The 15712-nt window shown below is 38.9% G+C and overlaps 1 protein-coding gene across 1 annotated transcript in view; it reads left to right on the top strand.

Moving 5' to 3' along the window:
• Positions 1-368: 368 nt before the first annotated feature.
• SYTL5 (synaptotagmin-like 5) overlaps positions 369-15712 on the top strand; it is a 207769-nt gene continuing 192425 nt past the window's right edge. Inside the window, exon 1 of the mRNA XM_012642090.1 lies at positions 369-832. The gene's annotated coding sequence lies outside the window, so the exon portion shown is untranslated. The remainder of the gene's footprint in view (positions 833-15712) is intronic.

Raw genomic sequence — 15712 nt, 5'->3', positions numbered from 1 at the left:
GGTGGGTGAAGAGAGGGAGATCACCACAGATCAGTTGTCCTGTGGCGACTGGCGGTTTTCTTGAGGCGCGGGCTGTGCTCGGCGCGGCTCTGGCGCTGCCGCCTGGGGGCGTCCGGCGGTGAGCCTGGTGGATAGGGGCGCCTGGAGCCCGCCTCCCAGCCCTGGGTCCTGGTACCTGCTGGGGGCGGGGAGGGAGAGGGGCGCACAGCGCGGAGAGGCGGGCGCCAAGCGTGTGAGTCACTCCGCTCCCTTGGGTTAGGAGCGGGACTTCGCCTCCTGCCTGGGGTCTGCATTTCAGCTCCAGCTTCAGCGACTCACCCCAGCAGCCTGATCCCCTCCGGAGGCTGGACCAGCAGCCTTTCCGTCTAGGAGAGGGCCAGGTAAGTTTCTCGTCTTTTGATGCCTACTGTTTGGGTGACTTGGGGGGAGGGGGTCTTCCAGCCTGTGTCTCTGCCTTTGCTTCCTCCCTCTCGTTCTCTCCATTGGAGACAGAAAGTTAGATTTTACAAACGCAACAGAGAATATCGAATCCATGCTCAGACCCCAGACAAACCAAACTCTGGGGCCATATTCTTAATTTCCCGGGTACCTTCAAATGTCCCGATGCGGCGTTTATGGGGCTAGAAATGTTTCATTTGTTTCGTGCATTTCCCTCCTCCCCCACTTTCTTCTTGTGTGATTCTTAGAGGTGGGGACAGGAGAGCAAGAGGGCTGAGCTGGGATCCTTTGCTAGGGTGGCTTCATTCTCGGCGAGCTGGCAGGTGATTTACTGTAGCCTGAGTTGGGATCTTGGAACAATCCTCCCTAGCCCAGGACATGCCAGAGCTGTAAGGTAACAGCAGTTGTTGCATATCTATCTCATCACTATTGACTGAATCAAAATGTTCTGGAGGCACAATTAATGTGAAAGCCATGGTAATATTGAAACTATTCACTAAAGGACTCTATTGAATATTTTATTTTTAATGTATTTTATTCCAGGAAATTTTTAAGAGACTGTTGCTGGTCTTATTTTCTCCATTTTCAGATATGCTTCAAAACCTATTATTTCCTTTGCAAGAAAATCGGTGAGGACCTATTCTGTTTCTCATAAGGATTTAGCAATGCAAAGCTACACGTTAGTCTTTCCTCTAAGGTGGGGGGGTTGCTTTTATTAATTGCTTTTAGAAAAATCAATGCCAGGGAGAGGTTCCCCCTTTCTCTATCATGAAGCAAAGTGTTTTTTGTAACTATTAAATAGGTGCTAATTATTGCTGTCATTTTTCCTTAAAAGTAGCAGAGGAGAGAATCTCCTGGAATGCATGCATTTGTGGCTTGACAACTGATTGCTTTATCATCAAATTGTTTGGTTTGATGCAATGTTAACAGGTGGTCTTAATTCACAACACAGAAGTATTCTGTTTTAGAAAACATTCCTGATTATATGGGAGGAAAAAGTACCCCTCCCACCAAACCATCTCTTTATCTTGCTTTGCAAAAGAGAGAAAGATGGGTGGGGGAATCTTTTCTGGCTGTTCATTAGTCCCCGATCTTTCCTGAATTGTCATTTAGTTTACAGTCTGTGATTATATAAAAGAATCCCCTCCTCGGAAGAAAATTAATAAAGCCTTAGATGTTTAGTCTGATCACAGGGATAATTTTTTAGAGTTGAATCGAAGCTTCCATGATCCTTTTCCAATGTCCTCCCCAGGGAGCTCTCCAAACCGAGTTAGGCTTCCCACCTCTCTGATAACAATAAATTCCTCTCCTCTACATACCTCTACCTTAGCTCTTACCACCTCGTGACTCTTGGTTTACACATCAGTCTTGGTTAAGGTAATAAAATGTCTTTGAAGGCAAGGGTAATGTCTTATTGATCTTTCTATCCCTGGAGCCTAGTAAAGTAGAGGTTTACTGAAAGAAAGAAAGAATGAATAAATGAACGAATTTGGCAGTCCAGATTGGGTTTTCCAGTCCTCGAACACCACCTGGGCATGCTTTCTCTTCACTCCTAGAAGATAATCCTTTAAATTCAATGATACTCAAAGTGCGGATTCTTAGACTGCACGGTGTTCTAAATAAATGAGAGTTTTCCATATATAAAGAAAATCTACATATCGATTATCGATTTTTATTTTTATTTTTTTATTTTTTTGCTGAAAGTAACAGATAAGCCAACTGAAAGTGTCTTTAACAAATAGGCAAGTATGAGAGCAGGTGATTACTGGAGTCGGTTTGGTGGCCCAGTAATGTCAGGGTTCTGGTCAATGCCTTACCTGCGTGGTTTCAAGATGGCTCTAACAGTTCTAGACATTAGGTCCTTCGGCCCATGTTCAAAGACAGGAAACAGGAGGTAGAAAGGGGCAGAGTATTTTTCCTTGTGCAACTTTTTTTTTCATCAGAGAAGTATCTTCTTAGAAGTATCTGTTAGAAGTTCCCTAACAGAATCTCCCTTTTATCTCATTGGCCAGATCTGCGACACATAGCTGCTTTTAGTGTCAAGGGAGGCTGGGAAAGTATCAGGCTTTTCAGCTTCTATAGTGGAAAAGCAGCCAGGGAGAGGGGTGCTGAGGATGACTTTGGGGAGCTCATCAGAAGAAAATCTACTAGACTATCATGAAAATAGGTCTATTTGAGTAGTAAAAGCACATTTAGAGCAGAGCCATGCTAAGGTGTATGGTATTTTAAGAGTGCCAAATGATCACTTTTGTAGAGAGTGTTAACTTTTAGAGACTATAGCTAGCATATATATGTGTGTGTGTGTGTGTGTGTGTGTATGTATATATATAATCTCATATGGTTTCCATTATATGAAATGTGAATCAAACCTTCAAGTTTCTTGAACAGAGTAAACATTCAGTAAGCGATTATCTTCTGAGTGGACTGTTGAGTTTGGGAGCTTCGAAACTTCGCAGGGACATGAGAAAAGGTTTAGCAAGAAAAAACTGATTAGTGGTTTGTCACCCATACCCTGGAATGCTGGTTTACAGAATCGGAGAATCTTTAATTTGGATTCTAGGAGCCTTGAGGACAACTTAACAAGACGGACAAGAAGAAACTAGGGAGAGGTAATGGTACTGACAACTTAGATCAGCAGATTTCCTTTGGGGGCCTTCTCTATATCTGTATTGTGGAAGATGCACTACCACAAAAATGTTCAAAATGGTCCCTGGTGCATACACACACATGCACACACACATAAAACTTAAAAAGTTGATGCATGAAAAGAAATGAATGTATAGTATTTCCAGCTTTGATTCTTGAATCTCTTTTTCCTGGTAGGAGCCCTCAAATTTTTACAAGAATGAGCCAGGTTTTCGGACATAATGGTGGGATATAAATATCAAGAGATGGAAATGTAAGAATTGCATTTGTCTTAGATTTCTCACTAGTCAAAAGAATGGAGTAAATTATCTGTGGTTTTCAAACTTTGTTGCACATTAAAAATCACTTGGAGAGCTTTTTGAAATCCAGATTTATGCGCTGATTCTCAGACTTAAATTGGAACCTCTGGGAACAGGACCCAGGTATCAATATTTTTAAAACTCCCAACATGCACCTGAGTTTGGAAACTATGAATTTGCCAGGGCTGCCATACAAAGTACCACAGACTGGGTGACTTAAACAACAGAAATTTATCTTCTCACAGTTCTGGAGGCTGGAAGTCTAAGATCAAGGTGTCAGTAGGGTTATTTTTTCTGAGGCCTCTCTCCTTGGCTTTCATGTGACCATCTTCTCTCTGTGTCTTCACATCACATGGTCTTTCCTCTGATCATGTCTGTGTCCTAATATCCTCTTCTTATAAGGACAATGGTTATATTGGATTAGGGCCCAGTCACTAGATCTCATTTTAATTTTAATTACCTTTTTAAACGCTCTGTTTTCAAATATGGTCACATTCTGAGGTCCTGACGGTTAGGACTTCAATATATGAATTCAGACCATAAAAGAATCCATCGGACAAGTATGGCACTTCTCAAACTTTAATGTGCACTCGAGTCACCTGGAGACCTTATTAAAATCCAGATTCTGATTCAGTTAAGTCTAGGTGGGGCCTGAGATTCTGCAATTCTAACAAGTTCCCAGTGATTCCAATATTGCTGGTTCACAGATTATACTTTAAGCAGCATGGTTCTGTCTAGATCAGTGGTTCTCCAACTTTAGCAGGCATTAAAATACCTGGAAAAATTATTAAAAGCAGATTGGTGTGATCCAGCCTCAGAATTTCTGATTCTGTAGGTTTGGGGTAGAGCCCAAGAATTTGCATTTCTGAAAAGTTCCCTGTTGATGTTGATGCTGCTGGTCTACAGATGATACTTTGGAAAGCACCTATCTCTGACATTTTGAGACTTAATGGTATTGGATGAGTCAAAGTCATTACACACATCATTGCCTGTGAAGTTTATCGGTGATATTTGCTATTGTAATTGCTGATAGTATTACATTTTTCTTTTGCCAAGCTTAATTACTTTTTCTGCTCATAGGACAAAGGATGAGGAAATGAGAAAAAATGCTGTATTGGAATTTATTTTAATCTCTTACACAAATAGAAGTGAATGAATACAGAGGCTACACATCAGCCCATTTGTCGCCATTCGTATTTGTTCTCCAATCACAGAGCTAACGTGCAACTTGCTCTTCTACCAGCTCAAAGATGATTTTATGGGATTGGCTGCATACCTCTCACATGCAATTTTTTTAAAGGATTAACTATTCTTTAGATGGTGTAATTTCAAAGGGCATTTCAAATTTCTCAAAACACATTAATTTTAAATTTTTTGTAATTTAATCACATTGTTGTTTCTACATGACACCAATACAATAGTGAGCCACATCAAATAATATCCCCTCTCCAAAACAATTGGAGATTAGGAAAACATGTTGCTTACTCTCTGAGAGTTAAATCAGTAAAATTCATGTTCTGTGGATATGATTAGAAACTTTTGAGATATATATATACATATAGTTTCTATATACACCCATGTATATATGTATATACAATGTACATATATTTATATTTTTTGTTTGCTCAATTTTAAAACATTTTATGTTATTTTTGTTATTAATGTTCTGTATTATATCTCTATATGAAACAATGAAAATATTTACATTTTAAATTTTAAAATGTATTCAACTCATAATCCAATAAATATTTTAAACAAAGATGTAATCAGATTTCTTGCTGCTCCATTTATACTGGGACTTTTATTAAAAGAATGGGTGTTGATAAATTATTTCCCTTTTTTATAACTTCTCCAAAGTTAGGCCAGATGTATAGGGCCTCTGTTCAGAATACATTTATTGATGCCATGAATGTTTTGAGTTTACCCTCAAGACTTTCCCACATTTTTCACATCTTGGTGAATTTTGCCAGCACCCAGCACTGTTCAGGGGAAGAGATTATCTGTCATGCTTCTAACCTGAGCATCTCACCTACTGGGTAAGAGAAGCTCAGTTGTGGAGATGAAAACAGCAGGCCCAATGCCATTAAACATTTGAATTGTATAAGTAATTCTGTTTCTCCTGATTTTATGCTCAGCAATCAACCTTATGATGCCACACGTTCGTTGCCTTCAGGGAGAGAATAACCTGGTCAGGGTGTCTGGTCTGTCTGACAGTTACATTTCTCATTGTAAATTACTAAGTCACCACTCTGGCTTTAAACACTCATGAGTGTTGTAAGTGTGAGTCAGCACCCAGAACTTTCAAGCCTGATAAATGCAGGGACACTGATAAGATCAGTTATCTGAGGGTTGGCTCAATACCAGGCCTTCATGCTACTGACTCACCAAAGTGAATTAATACCAGCTAGCATTTATTAAGCATTTTCTGCAGGCACTGTGTAATTTTATTTATATTATCTCATTTTGTCCTCATAATAGTTTTGAGGTAGTATTCTTACTTCCATTTTACAAATAAGAAGACTGATATTTAGATTAAAAACTTGCCCTGAATCAAATGGCTACTACTGTGGAAGAGACTTCTGGTGGCCCTCCAATATACATTCTCACCTCCTCCCTTAGTGACAAAATCCCAATTTTATTCTTGGTAGCAATGTATTCAGTGAACAGTTTTTATTACCTATTATGTCTTGCATCAAGATATGAACCTATGGCTGAGTTCTACCAGTGACAGATACTTGAGTTGTATGGTACTTGTAGCAGGAAGCCTGCTTCAATGGAGTTGACATGGGTGGGAGGCAGGCCTTTTATCCCCTCAGTGCTTTCTCCTGCTGCTGGTCTGGAATGCAGACATGATGGCTGCAGCTATCTTGGACCGTGGAGTAACCTACTGGGTATAAGCTAACACTGAAGATGTTGGAACAGAAAAGTAGAAGAAGAAATCTGGGCCTGTGATGACACCATGAAGCTAGTGTGCCAGCTTTACTCCAGAGGTCTTTGTTTACTATTGGAACCAACTGACATTTTGTTAGCATAGAGGAAAGTTAGGAATGGCTACTGGGTAGGCAGTGGACAGTGTTTCCATACTATATGCTGAGTACCTGATATTTGAACTGTGATAGATACATGTGTTTGAGTTTCACCTCTGCCATTTACTAGCTATATCTGTTGGACATCTCTTGTACCTCACTGCATAATCCTTACAGTCCAGTTTTTAATCAAGCCATTGCTCCAGTAACCAGTTTCATGTGAGTGTAACCATAGCATCTTGCGTTGGCCTCACAGTGAATATCTCCCTTTCCACCTCAGGACTTCTCTGATGTTTCAACATGGAGGTCAGTTGAAATGCCCTGGCATCTACACGTGTGTATTATGGAACGTGAGGGAGTTAATGGCTCAAGAGTCAACCCTTGATTAATGTGAGATGGGAACCAGAGATAAATGTTCTCTTCTGTCATCCTTAGCCAGATAATTCTCAATTGCATTTTAGTAGTGTTTGCTTCTAAGAAGTTTAGTAGTGTTTGATTCTAAGAGCAGGATTAAGCCCTAGTTGTCTACAACTGTGGCCAACTCAAAAATACACTCCTGTATTGGTTTTCTCTCTTTTCCTTTTCCCTTTCTCCAATTCCCTGCTTCTATTCCCTGGAATTGCTTCCCTAAACAAACCACCTATGTGCAAACCTTTGCTCAGGCTCTGTATTTCAGGGAGAACTCAGGTTAAGACATTGTATAACCTTGAATTAAGCAGTACTGACAAAACTTTGGCACTTGCTGACAATTTTATGTCCCTTATATGATAAAGTGGCATATAATCTTTGGTGTACAAAGATGGCAATGCATTATGAAATCTGGTAATTCCAAGTATTGGTATAGATGTGGATCAATAAGAACTCATATACCTTGTAGATGGGAGTATAAATTGGTATTATTTTGGAAAAGAAAACTTGGTACTATCTTGTAAAGTTGAATGTTTACATATCCTATGACCTAGCAACTTTACTCTTAGGTATAACACCTACAGAAATTCTCCCACATGTGAACCAGGAACTCTCCTTAGGAATGTTCGTAGCAATATGGTTTATAATACAAAAAAAATCCTGAAATAATCTAATTATTCATTGATGGAAAAATGATAACTCTGATATTTATTATTTCAATAGAATAGAAATGAATTAACTATTGCTATATGCAAGAACACAGATACAAATTATAAGCAAAATATTGAATGAAAAACTAAATCACCAAAGACTTCATGCAGTTGGGTATGATTTTTATAAAGCTCAAAAACAAATGATACTAAACAATACATTGTTAGTAATCATACATACATGATCATAAAGCAAGGTAAAACCCAAATTCAGAATAGTACTGAGGAGGCAGGGATGGGTATGGTAGGACATACAGTAGGGGCGCTGGTATTAGTAATGTTCTAAATTTTGAATTGGGTATGGGTACATAAAAGGGTCATTTAGTAATATTCTTATATGTGATACAGATTATTTTGTATGTATCAGGTATAATTTTTAATAAATGAAACCACCACCAAAAAGATGCCGTACTGACAAAGGTTGCCCTTAGTGAAAGCCTCCTTGAGCCCTCATTCTGAGCTAATGGCTCTCAGAGTCGATGTTCCTCATCATGTAATGTATTTTTCCCCTTTGTGTCACTATGTGTATTGTTATCATCTAGAATGACAGGGTACAAGATTCAGTTTTTCTTATGGTTTTTAAGGGTCACGTCCTGTAATATATTTAGAAAGGAGCAGTTTGTTGTGTCGTCTCTGTTCCCGTGTCCACTTGCCTGTGGTTCCCCTACATCCTGAGGCTGCCCGGTGCTCTCTGCTGTGCGCAATCCACCTGCTGTTTCACTGCTGGTCTTGGCATAGCACTCATGTGCTACATTCCTCCTTGTTTGTGTGTGTGTGTGTGTGTGTGTGTGTGTGTGTGTGTGTGTGTGTGTTGGGAGGTGGTGTAATGGTAGGGAGCAGGAAGGCTGTTGATATGACCTTTCTTTTTTTTAGTTTCAAACCTACTCCCTACTTTCATTAACAGTGCTACCATACAAAGCTCTAAAGTTGTACCAGATTTTAAACTCTAGGCCAGGGTTTAAAGCTTTTAGAACATTTTTTGTGCCTTGGACCCTTTGATGAAAACTATGGCTTCCTTATCAGAATAGTAAAATCAAATGTGTGGCATAGTAATGTATGTATTTCTTTAGTAACTTATTAAACAACAAGATCTAGTGGTGGGTCTAATGACCACCTAAATTTTAAAGTAGCAACGAGCATAAGGGATATTTCATGGTATCTGCAATAACTGTAATGTGATATGAAAAATATCTGTGATTTCTATTGGTGACAAAGTCACAGGTGCTGCTGATACTATTGTGGTTTGCTGCCTGCATTCATACTTGAAGGAAATATTAAATTTCAATTAGACTTAACTCCAGTGAGAATGGTCTTTATCAAAAAGTCCCAAAACAACAAATGTTGGCATGGATGTGGAGAGATAGGAACACTCATACACTACTGGTGGGACTGCAAACTAGTACAACCTCTGTGGAAAGTAATATGGAGATACCTCAAAGAACTGAAAGTAGAACTACCATTTGATCCAGCAATCGCACTACTGGGGATCTACCCGAAGTAAAAAAAGACATTCTATAATAAAGATATCTGCACTCAAATGTTTATAGAAGCACAATTCACAATTGCAAAGATGTGGAAGCAACTCAAGCGCCCATCAATACATGAGTGGATTAATAAAATGTGGTATATGTATACCATGGAGTTCTACTCAGCCACAGAAAACATTGGTGAACTAACACCTCTTGTATTATCCTGGCTGGAGCTGGAGCCCATTCTTCTAAGTGAGGTATCACAAAAATGGAAAAACAAGCACCACATGTACTCACCATCAAATGTGTACTAATTGACCAACACTTAAGTGCATATATGGTAGTAACATTCATCGGGTGTCGAGCAGGTGGGAGAGGGGAGGAGGGGATGGATAAATTCACACCTAATGGGTGTGGTGCGCACCATCTGGGGGATGGACACACTTTTAGCTCTGATTTGGGTGGGGCAAAGGCAATATATGTAACCTAAACATTTGTACCTCTGTAATATGCTGAAATAAAAAAATGAAAAATAAAATAAAATTTAAAAATAAATAAATTTTAGTTAGACATTAGGGAACATAAGGATGTAATTTTTTCCCATCCAAGTTCATGGACTCTTTAAATTCTATCCATACATCTTTGGGGGTCTGTGGACCCCAGGTGAAAAACCTTCATCTAAGCAAAGTGAATTACAACAGATGAGAGAAATCATTTTAAAGTGAATACCAAATATTATCTAACCCATAGTCCACAAGAAAAGCACTTAACTCTAACCCTTCATGGAGGACATGAGAGGCATCCAAGTTCCCATTCTCACCTCACATATCTTCTTTTAGAGAGGACCTTATTCTTCAATTTTCTGCAGACAAGTTTCCATACTTCTGTTAGGAAATCCTGCCTCCTTCTCAGAGCAGTTGGTCTTAGATTCATCAGTCTTCCTTTTCCACTATATTTTCCCACTAAGAGTTGTGCACTTTAGAATAACTCTCTAGCAGCTCCCATACAACAGTGTAGGGTGGGCTTTGGCTCCCTGAGTCTCATTTCCTTCAAGGCCTTTCCACTGGGGTGAGTTGTAGTGAGCAGAACCGACATATCCCTCCAAACATTCCACTAAAAACACTTACTTTCAGAGATAGCATAATCTTAAAACAGAAGGGAAAAAAAGCATTTTCCTGACTGTTCCATAAATTAAAAAACTACTCAAGCATATAGTAAAGCTAATACTGTACACTTATTATGCAGATCAGGTATAGTTCTTTATTCGTCTCACATCCCCTTTCAAATGGGCTCGTTACTGAGCTATAGATCTTGTAATGGCTGTTCCCTGAGCTACACAAACACCTGGATCCAGTTTGAAATTTCTATTTGTATGAACCCGATTATGTGTTTAGATAGTGTCATTTGTATCCTCCACAATAGCTACCGAATGACTAATTTATTGGTTGATTTATTATTTTAATTATTTTTGCAGAAATGGTAACGGATTTTTAATAAAATATTTTGGAACAGTTTTTGTTTACAGAAAAATTGTGACGATAGTACAGAGAGTTACATATACCTATGTTCAGTTTTCCTTATTATTTATATCTTACATCAGTATGGCACATTTGTTACAGTTAATGAAGTAATATTGATACATGGTCATTAACTAAAGCCTATGCTTTATTCAGATTTACTTAATTTTTACCTAACACCATTTTTCTGTTCCAGGAATCCATCCAGGATACCACATTACATTTAGTTGGCATATCGCCTTAGGCCTCTTTTGGCTGTAACAATTTCCAGACTTTTCTTGTTTGTGATGATCTTGACAGTTTTGAGGAGTCAGGCATTTCGTAGAAGGTCCCTCAATTGGCGTTTGTATGGTGTTTTTTTACATTATTAGACTGGGATTATGTGTTTTGGGGAGAAGACCACAGAGGTAAAGTGCCATTCTTATCATATTATATCTAGAGTATACACTGTTGGAAAGGGCACGCCTCAAATCATGGTTTGGGTGTGGCAAAGTCATAACATGTAACCAAAATTGTGTTTGTACCTCCATAATATCCTGAAATATTTATAAAAAAAGAGTACACACTGTCAACATGACTGATCACTTTTGATGTTGACCTTGATCACCTGGCTGAAGTATTGGTTGTCAGGTTTCTCCACTATAAGGTTCCTCTTTGTCCCTTCCTTTCCATACACCACATCACTAGGTGTTGCCCAAATTTAAGGATGAGGAATTATGTTCTACCTCCTTGAGGGTAAAGTATCTACATAAGTTATTTGGAATCATGCTCATGGATTGGTAGATTCAACATTTTATTTATTTATTTATTCACTCATTTATTTATATTAGTATGGATTCATGGTAATACATTTTTAATCAATAATCCCAATCTTTTTTATGGTCAGTGGCATGCATTTCTGTGACAAACTATGACTAGCTCTATAGTTCCTAAGCACAGAAAAGAGTAAAATTAATGTGTACACTTAGAATTTGTTTCATTATTGGTCTATTCATCTATCTTTCCATTATTTGCTCTAATTTTTTGTCTAATTTTTTACCAAAAGAATAATTTGGTAACATGGTAAAAAAAAATCAGCCATAAAAGAGCATGCAGTGAAAATTAGGACCACTTCCCACCCTATGCTTTTGTGTCCTTCTTCAGAGGCAACTCCTGTTAAATGTTATTGATATTTTCCCCAAAATTTTCAGTGCATATATTAATGCATTTCTATCATTCTGCTTCTTCAGACTCTCAGGGAAAGGGTCAGGAAAGGGACAGCAGGGCAACGAAGGGAAAGAAAGAAAGGGGACAGCAGGAGCAGATCAGATTAGGTCAATCATAGAATTCGTGACTCGATCACTGTATTTGCTTGGCAGACAATTAATTTTCCCAAGATTTTCTTCTGGTAGAGTTTTCCCACATCTGTGAGTTTCAAACCCTGATTATCAAGCAGTGTGGGTGTATCAGTTGTTTTCTTAGTTGAAAACAACCGAATGAATCCCCTCTGCCTAGTTTAAGCAGGATTTATTTGAAGGTATTAGGTGGTATGATGTTTATGGTCCCAATTGTCCCCACACCTCATTGTGCTTTTTGGACATGTGACTTTGTAGTTTTTCTCACTAAAGGAGAATATTTATATGTCCCTTGATTCTGAGGTCGACCATGTAACTTACTTTGGTCAATGAAATGTTAGTGGATATGAAGCATGTAGAGGCTTGATAAAGCACTTGGATATTTCTACTTCTGTTCTTGTTCCTCTGTCATCTCCAAGAGAACATAATGAGGCTAGCCTGCTGGAGGATGAGAGATGTGGTGCAGAGCCAAGTCATGACAGTTGTCCCAGCGGAAGCCATCTTAGATTAGATTAGCTGAGAGCCAATTGACCCTCAGACATGGGGCAGTGGTGTTGGAGATCAAGGGTGAGCTTAGAAAGATCAGCCCAATATTGTCACCTTGATCTCGAACCCTACTCCCACCACTAGCTGGAATGGCCCTCTGTGGTGTCTAGTCTAGGACACATGGCATTAACTGTTAGAAGACATTTCCACCACGTGAAAAGGCTTTGGGTGTAGATGTATTTATTTGTAAAGTGCCAGTTGTGAGATTGGCCACATGGAACCTTTATTTGTTCTCTTTTTTATTCCTCTGAAGACCTTGCTCCAGCTAAATATTTGCTGAAACATTTTAGTGACCTTTTTGTGTTTTAATTCAATAGGCAAAACCATGCTGTTGCTAACACTAAAAACACTGAAAATATTACATTTGTGCAGTATTTTAAGGGGTGATTTTTAATTCATCTGGGTGAGAAAAATTAAGCATTCAGCTTTATACACAGTATCTGGATCCTTGACTGGCTACAAGTTAAAGTAGAAGGAAACCCATTGGAATGTATATATGCTTCAGAAAAGTGTATGGTCTATGAACATTCCCAACAGTGGCAACATGACTAGAACATTTACGTGGAGGATCAAAATATATTCTGATATTGCCAGGATGCTACTTGGCCCATATGGCTTTGTACATTCTGTCATTGGATTTAACGTCCCTTGTGTATTGATGGAAAATCTAAATAGGGAATAATAATTCACTCAGATAACTAGGAGTTTGTGGTAGCCACTCATTATTATTGTTATTTTCTGAAGTAGTTTTCCTTCTATGTTACCAAAAATATTTTGCGACCAAGTTTGAAGCTTCTGTTCACCAAGGTGCCAGACTGGAATCAAGACTTAGGCCATGGAAAAGCCACCTCCACAGATTAGTAACCTGATGTCACAATCTATTAAGTGGAGAAACCAGGATTCATACCAAGATGTTCTGGCTCTCAGGTCTGTGCCATTAACCTCTACTCTACGTTGCCTTTCCTGATTCCTAGGTGGTGTCCATTAGATGATCCTGAAATCTAAGAGTTTCATGGGTCAGAAAATTTAAGCAAATGGAGGGGATTGTAGATTCAGGAACCTTTTCTGTTATTTTCATTATGCCCCCAAGAATCTCAGATAGAGATTCCTCTTGGTAGAAGAAATAAATGGATGGGAATGAAGTGTGATACTCCCCCAAGGTCACGGAATACAGGACTTCAGATTTCAGAACCATCCATGTCATTAAGATCAAATCTGGTCTATAAGTAAATGCATAGCCAGGATGTGAATCCACACCATGTAAAGTGCAGTGGTTGGAATTCTGCTATTGCCACTTATTGTTTATAATATGGGTGTGTTACTTTGCCTCTCTTACCTGGCACTTAGTCAATGCTAAATAAGTGTTAGCTATTAATATTATTTCTATACCACGATGTTTCCTTTAGCCATCTACCCTACAACAGAGCACAGTGTAACCAGCGTTTACGTCAATTAGAAGCTGCCTGCCTCCACCTCATTTGATTAAATAAATATGTCTGTGAATATGAGAGGGAACAATGGTAGTGAAAAAAAATGGGTACTCAAGAAGCCTGGATGGTCAGGGTGACTTTGTTTCCTTTGTTAATGGAAGGATGAGTTGGAAGGAAAAGGAGTGAGTCACTCTGATAATGAAATGCTCCCAATTTAGGATTTAATTTATTATTTTATGACTGTTGCTCGTTTCCTGTTGCTATTCATTTCTTATTCATTGGAGAAACAATTTCTTTTTGGCTTTTTAGTTTTATAGCTGAGATATCTTCTATGAAAAACATTAGCCAAACCGCTCCCTATCCCTACCACCTCATCACCATTTCAAACACCAAAAATCAAATTTCTAAAATTGTCCAAAAGTATTGGGTGTGCGAATATGTTGGCATGTACTTTCTCTTTTGAAAGTACTTCCTGTGAGGGTTTCAGCATGGAGTTGTTACAGAGGAGATGAACATCAAGGATATTTGTGGCAATGTCACTTCCCCTCTCTTAATATGATGGTGGGTGGAGTGCCTCTAAGGCAAAGACTCTTAAATTTTCTGCGATTCTGAAGTCCAAATAGTGGGAAAAATTCCATATGGCAATAAAACAAAATTATTAGGGCTTACAGTTGATGATCCATTTTAAAGGGAAGAGTTTGCAGTAATAAAGTAAATAAATATTAGTCTAGGGAAAATGTGAATGTACTTTATGGAGCATTTAAATACAAATTCTCTTTTCATTTTATGCTGTGACCTGGGACTACTGAATGAATTTTCCATATGTACACATTTGTTCTTACATGTTCCTTCTGGCAGTGCCTTTATTACCCTTGAAAACAAAGGCACCTCTATAGTGTAATTCATTAGTTCTTCAGCGCTCAGAGATTGTGGGAGGGGCTGCATTACCTCTCCCCTTAATAAGCCAGGAACATGGTTATTTGGGAATGCGGAGAGTCAATTTCCTCCCCCAGTAAGCTTGAGGAGCCCTGGGTGTTTTTACATGTGTCACAAACTTATCATGATTGTCTGTTGTCCCCTCCCTCAGTTGATCACACATAACAGCTTTTTTTCCAGTCATTTCTGCTTCCTAGTAAATGACTTTCTGTGTTACTATTGCCTCTCTCTGACCCATTTCATCCCCAAACTGTGGACAAGGGCCTCTTTCTTAAAACCCAGCTAACAGAAAGCTGTCTTGTTTAAGGCTTGAGGATATCATCAGAAATTTACAATGCAGAAAGGAAATTTTAAACATAGTATCAGATATATTGTGCTTTTAGTTCATTGGCCCTGTCCTTTCTCAAGGTGGCCCAGTGTCTTCATTCTCCTTACCTTTTGGCCTGCAGCCATGTTGCAGAGGTCCTCCGTATCCCCCTGCTGTAACAGTCATTCTTTTCATACACTCAATTCTTTCTTTTCCTCCATACCAGAGGAAGCAAAAGCTCTTTACAATCATTGTAAGCTTTGCCAAATGGATCCTGGGCGTAACAAAAACACTGCTCTATATTATTCTACAGAATCTATTCATGGTTTTCCCACTAGTTCAGTCTTGAGTGTGTAGTAATCTCTCACTTGCTTGGCTACAAAGACTCCCCAAAGTAGTGTCTCCAAGAAGGAAAGAGGCACTTTTGGGGTTTTCACTCTGAAGAGTAAGAATGGCTACAGGTTCAAACAGCGTTTTTTGGTCTCCTAGTCCAATGGTTTAAAAAGGGTGAATAAGACTATGAAATCTGGAAGAAAGGTATATTTACACACTGTCTGGGGGATGGGCATGCTTGCTGCTCTGACTCGAGCGGTGCAAAGGCAATATATAATATGTAACCAAAGCGTTTGTACCCTCGTAATATTCT

The sequence above is a fragment of the Propithecus coquereli genome, unplaced genomic scaffold (genome assembly GCF_000956105.1).
Source record: "Propithecus coquereli isolate 6110/MARCELLA unplaced genomic scaffold, Pcoq_1.0 Scaffold173, whole genome shotgun sequence".
Lineage (NCBI taxonomy): Eukaryota > Metazoa > Chordata > Mammalia > Primates > Indriidae > Propithecus > Propithecus coquereli.
This window is presented reverse-complemented; position numbering and strand designations above follow the sequence as displayed.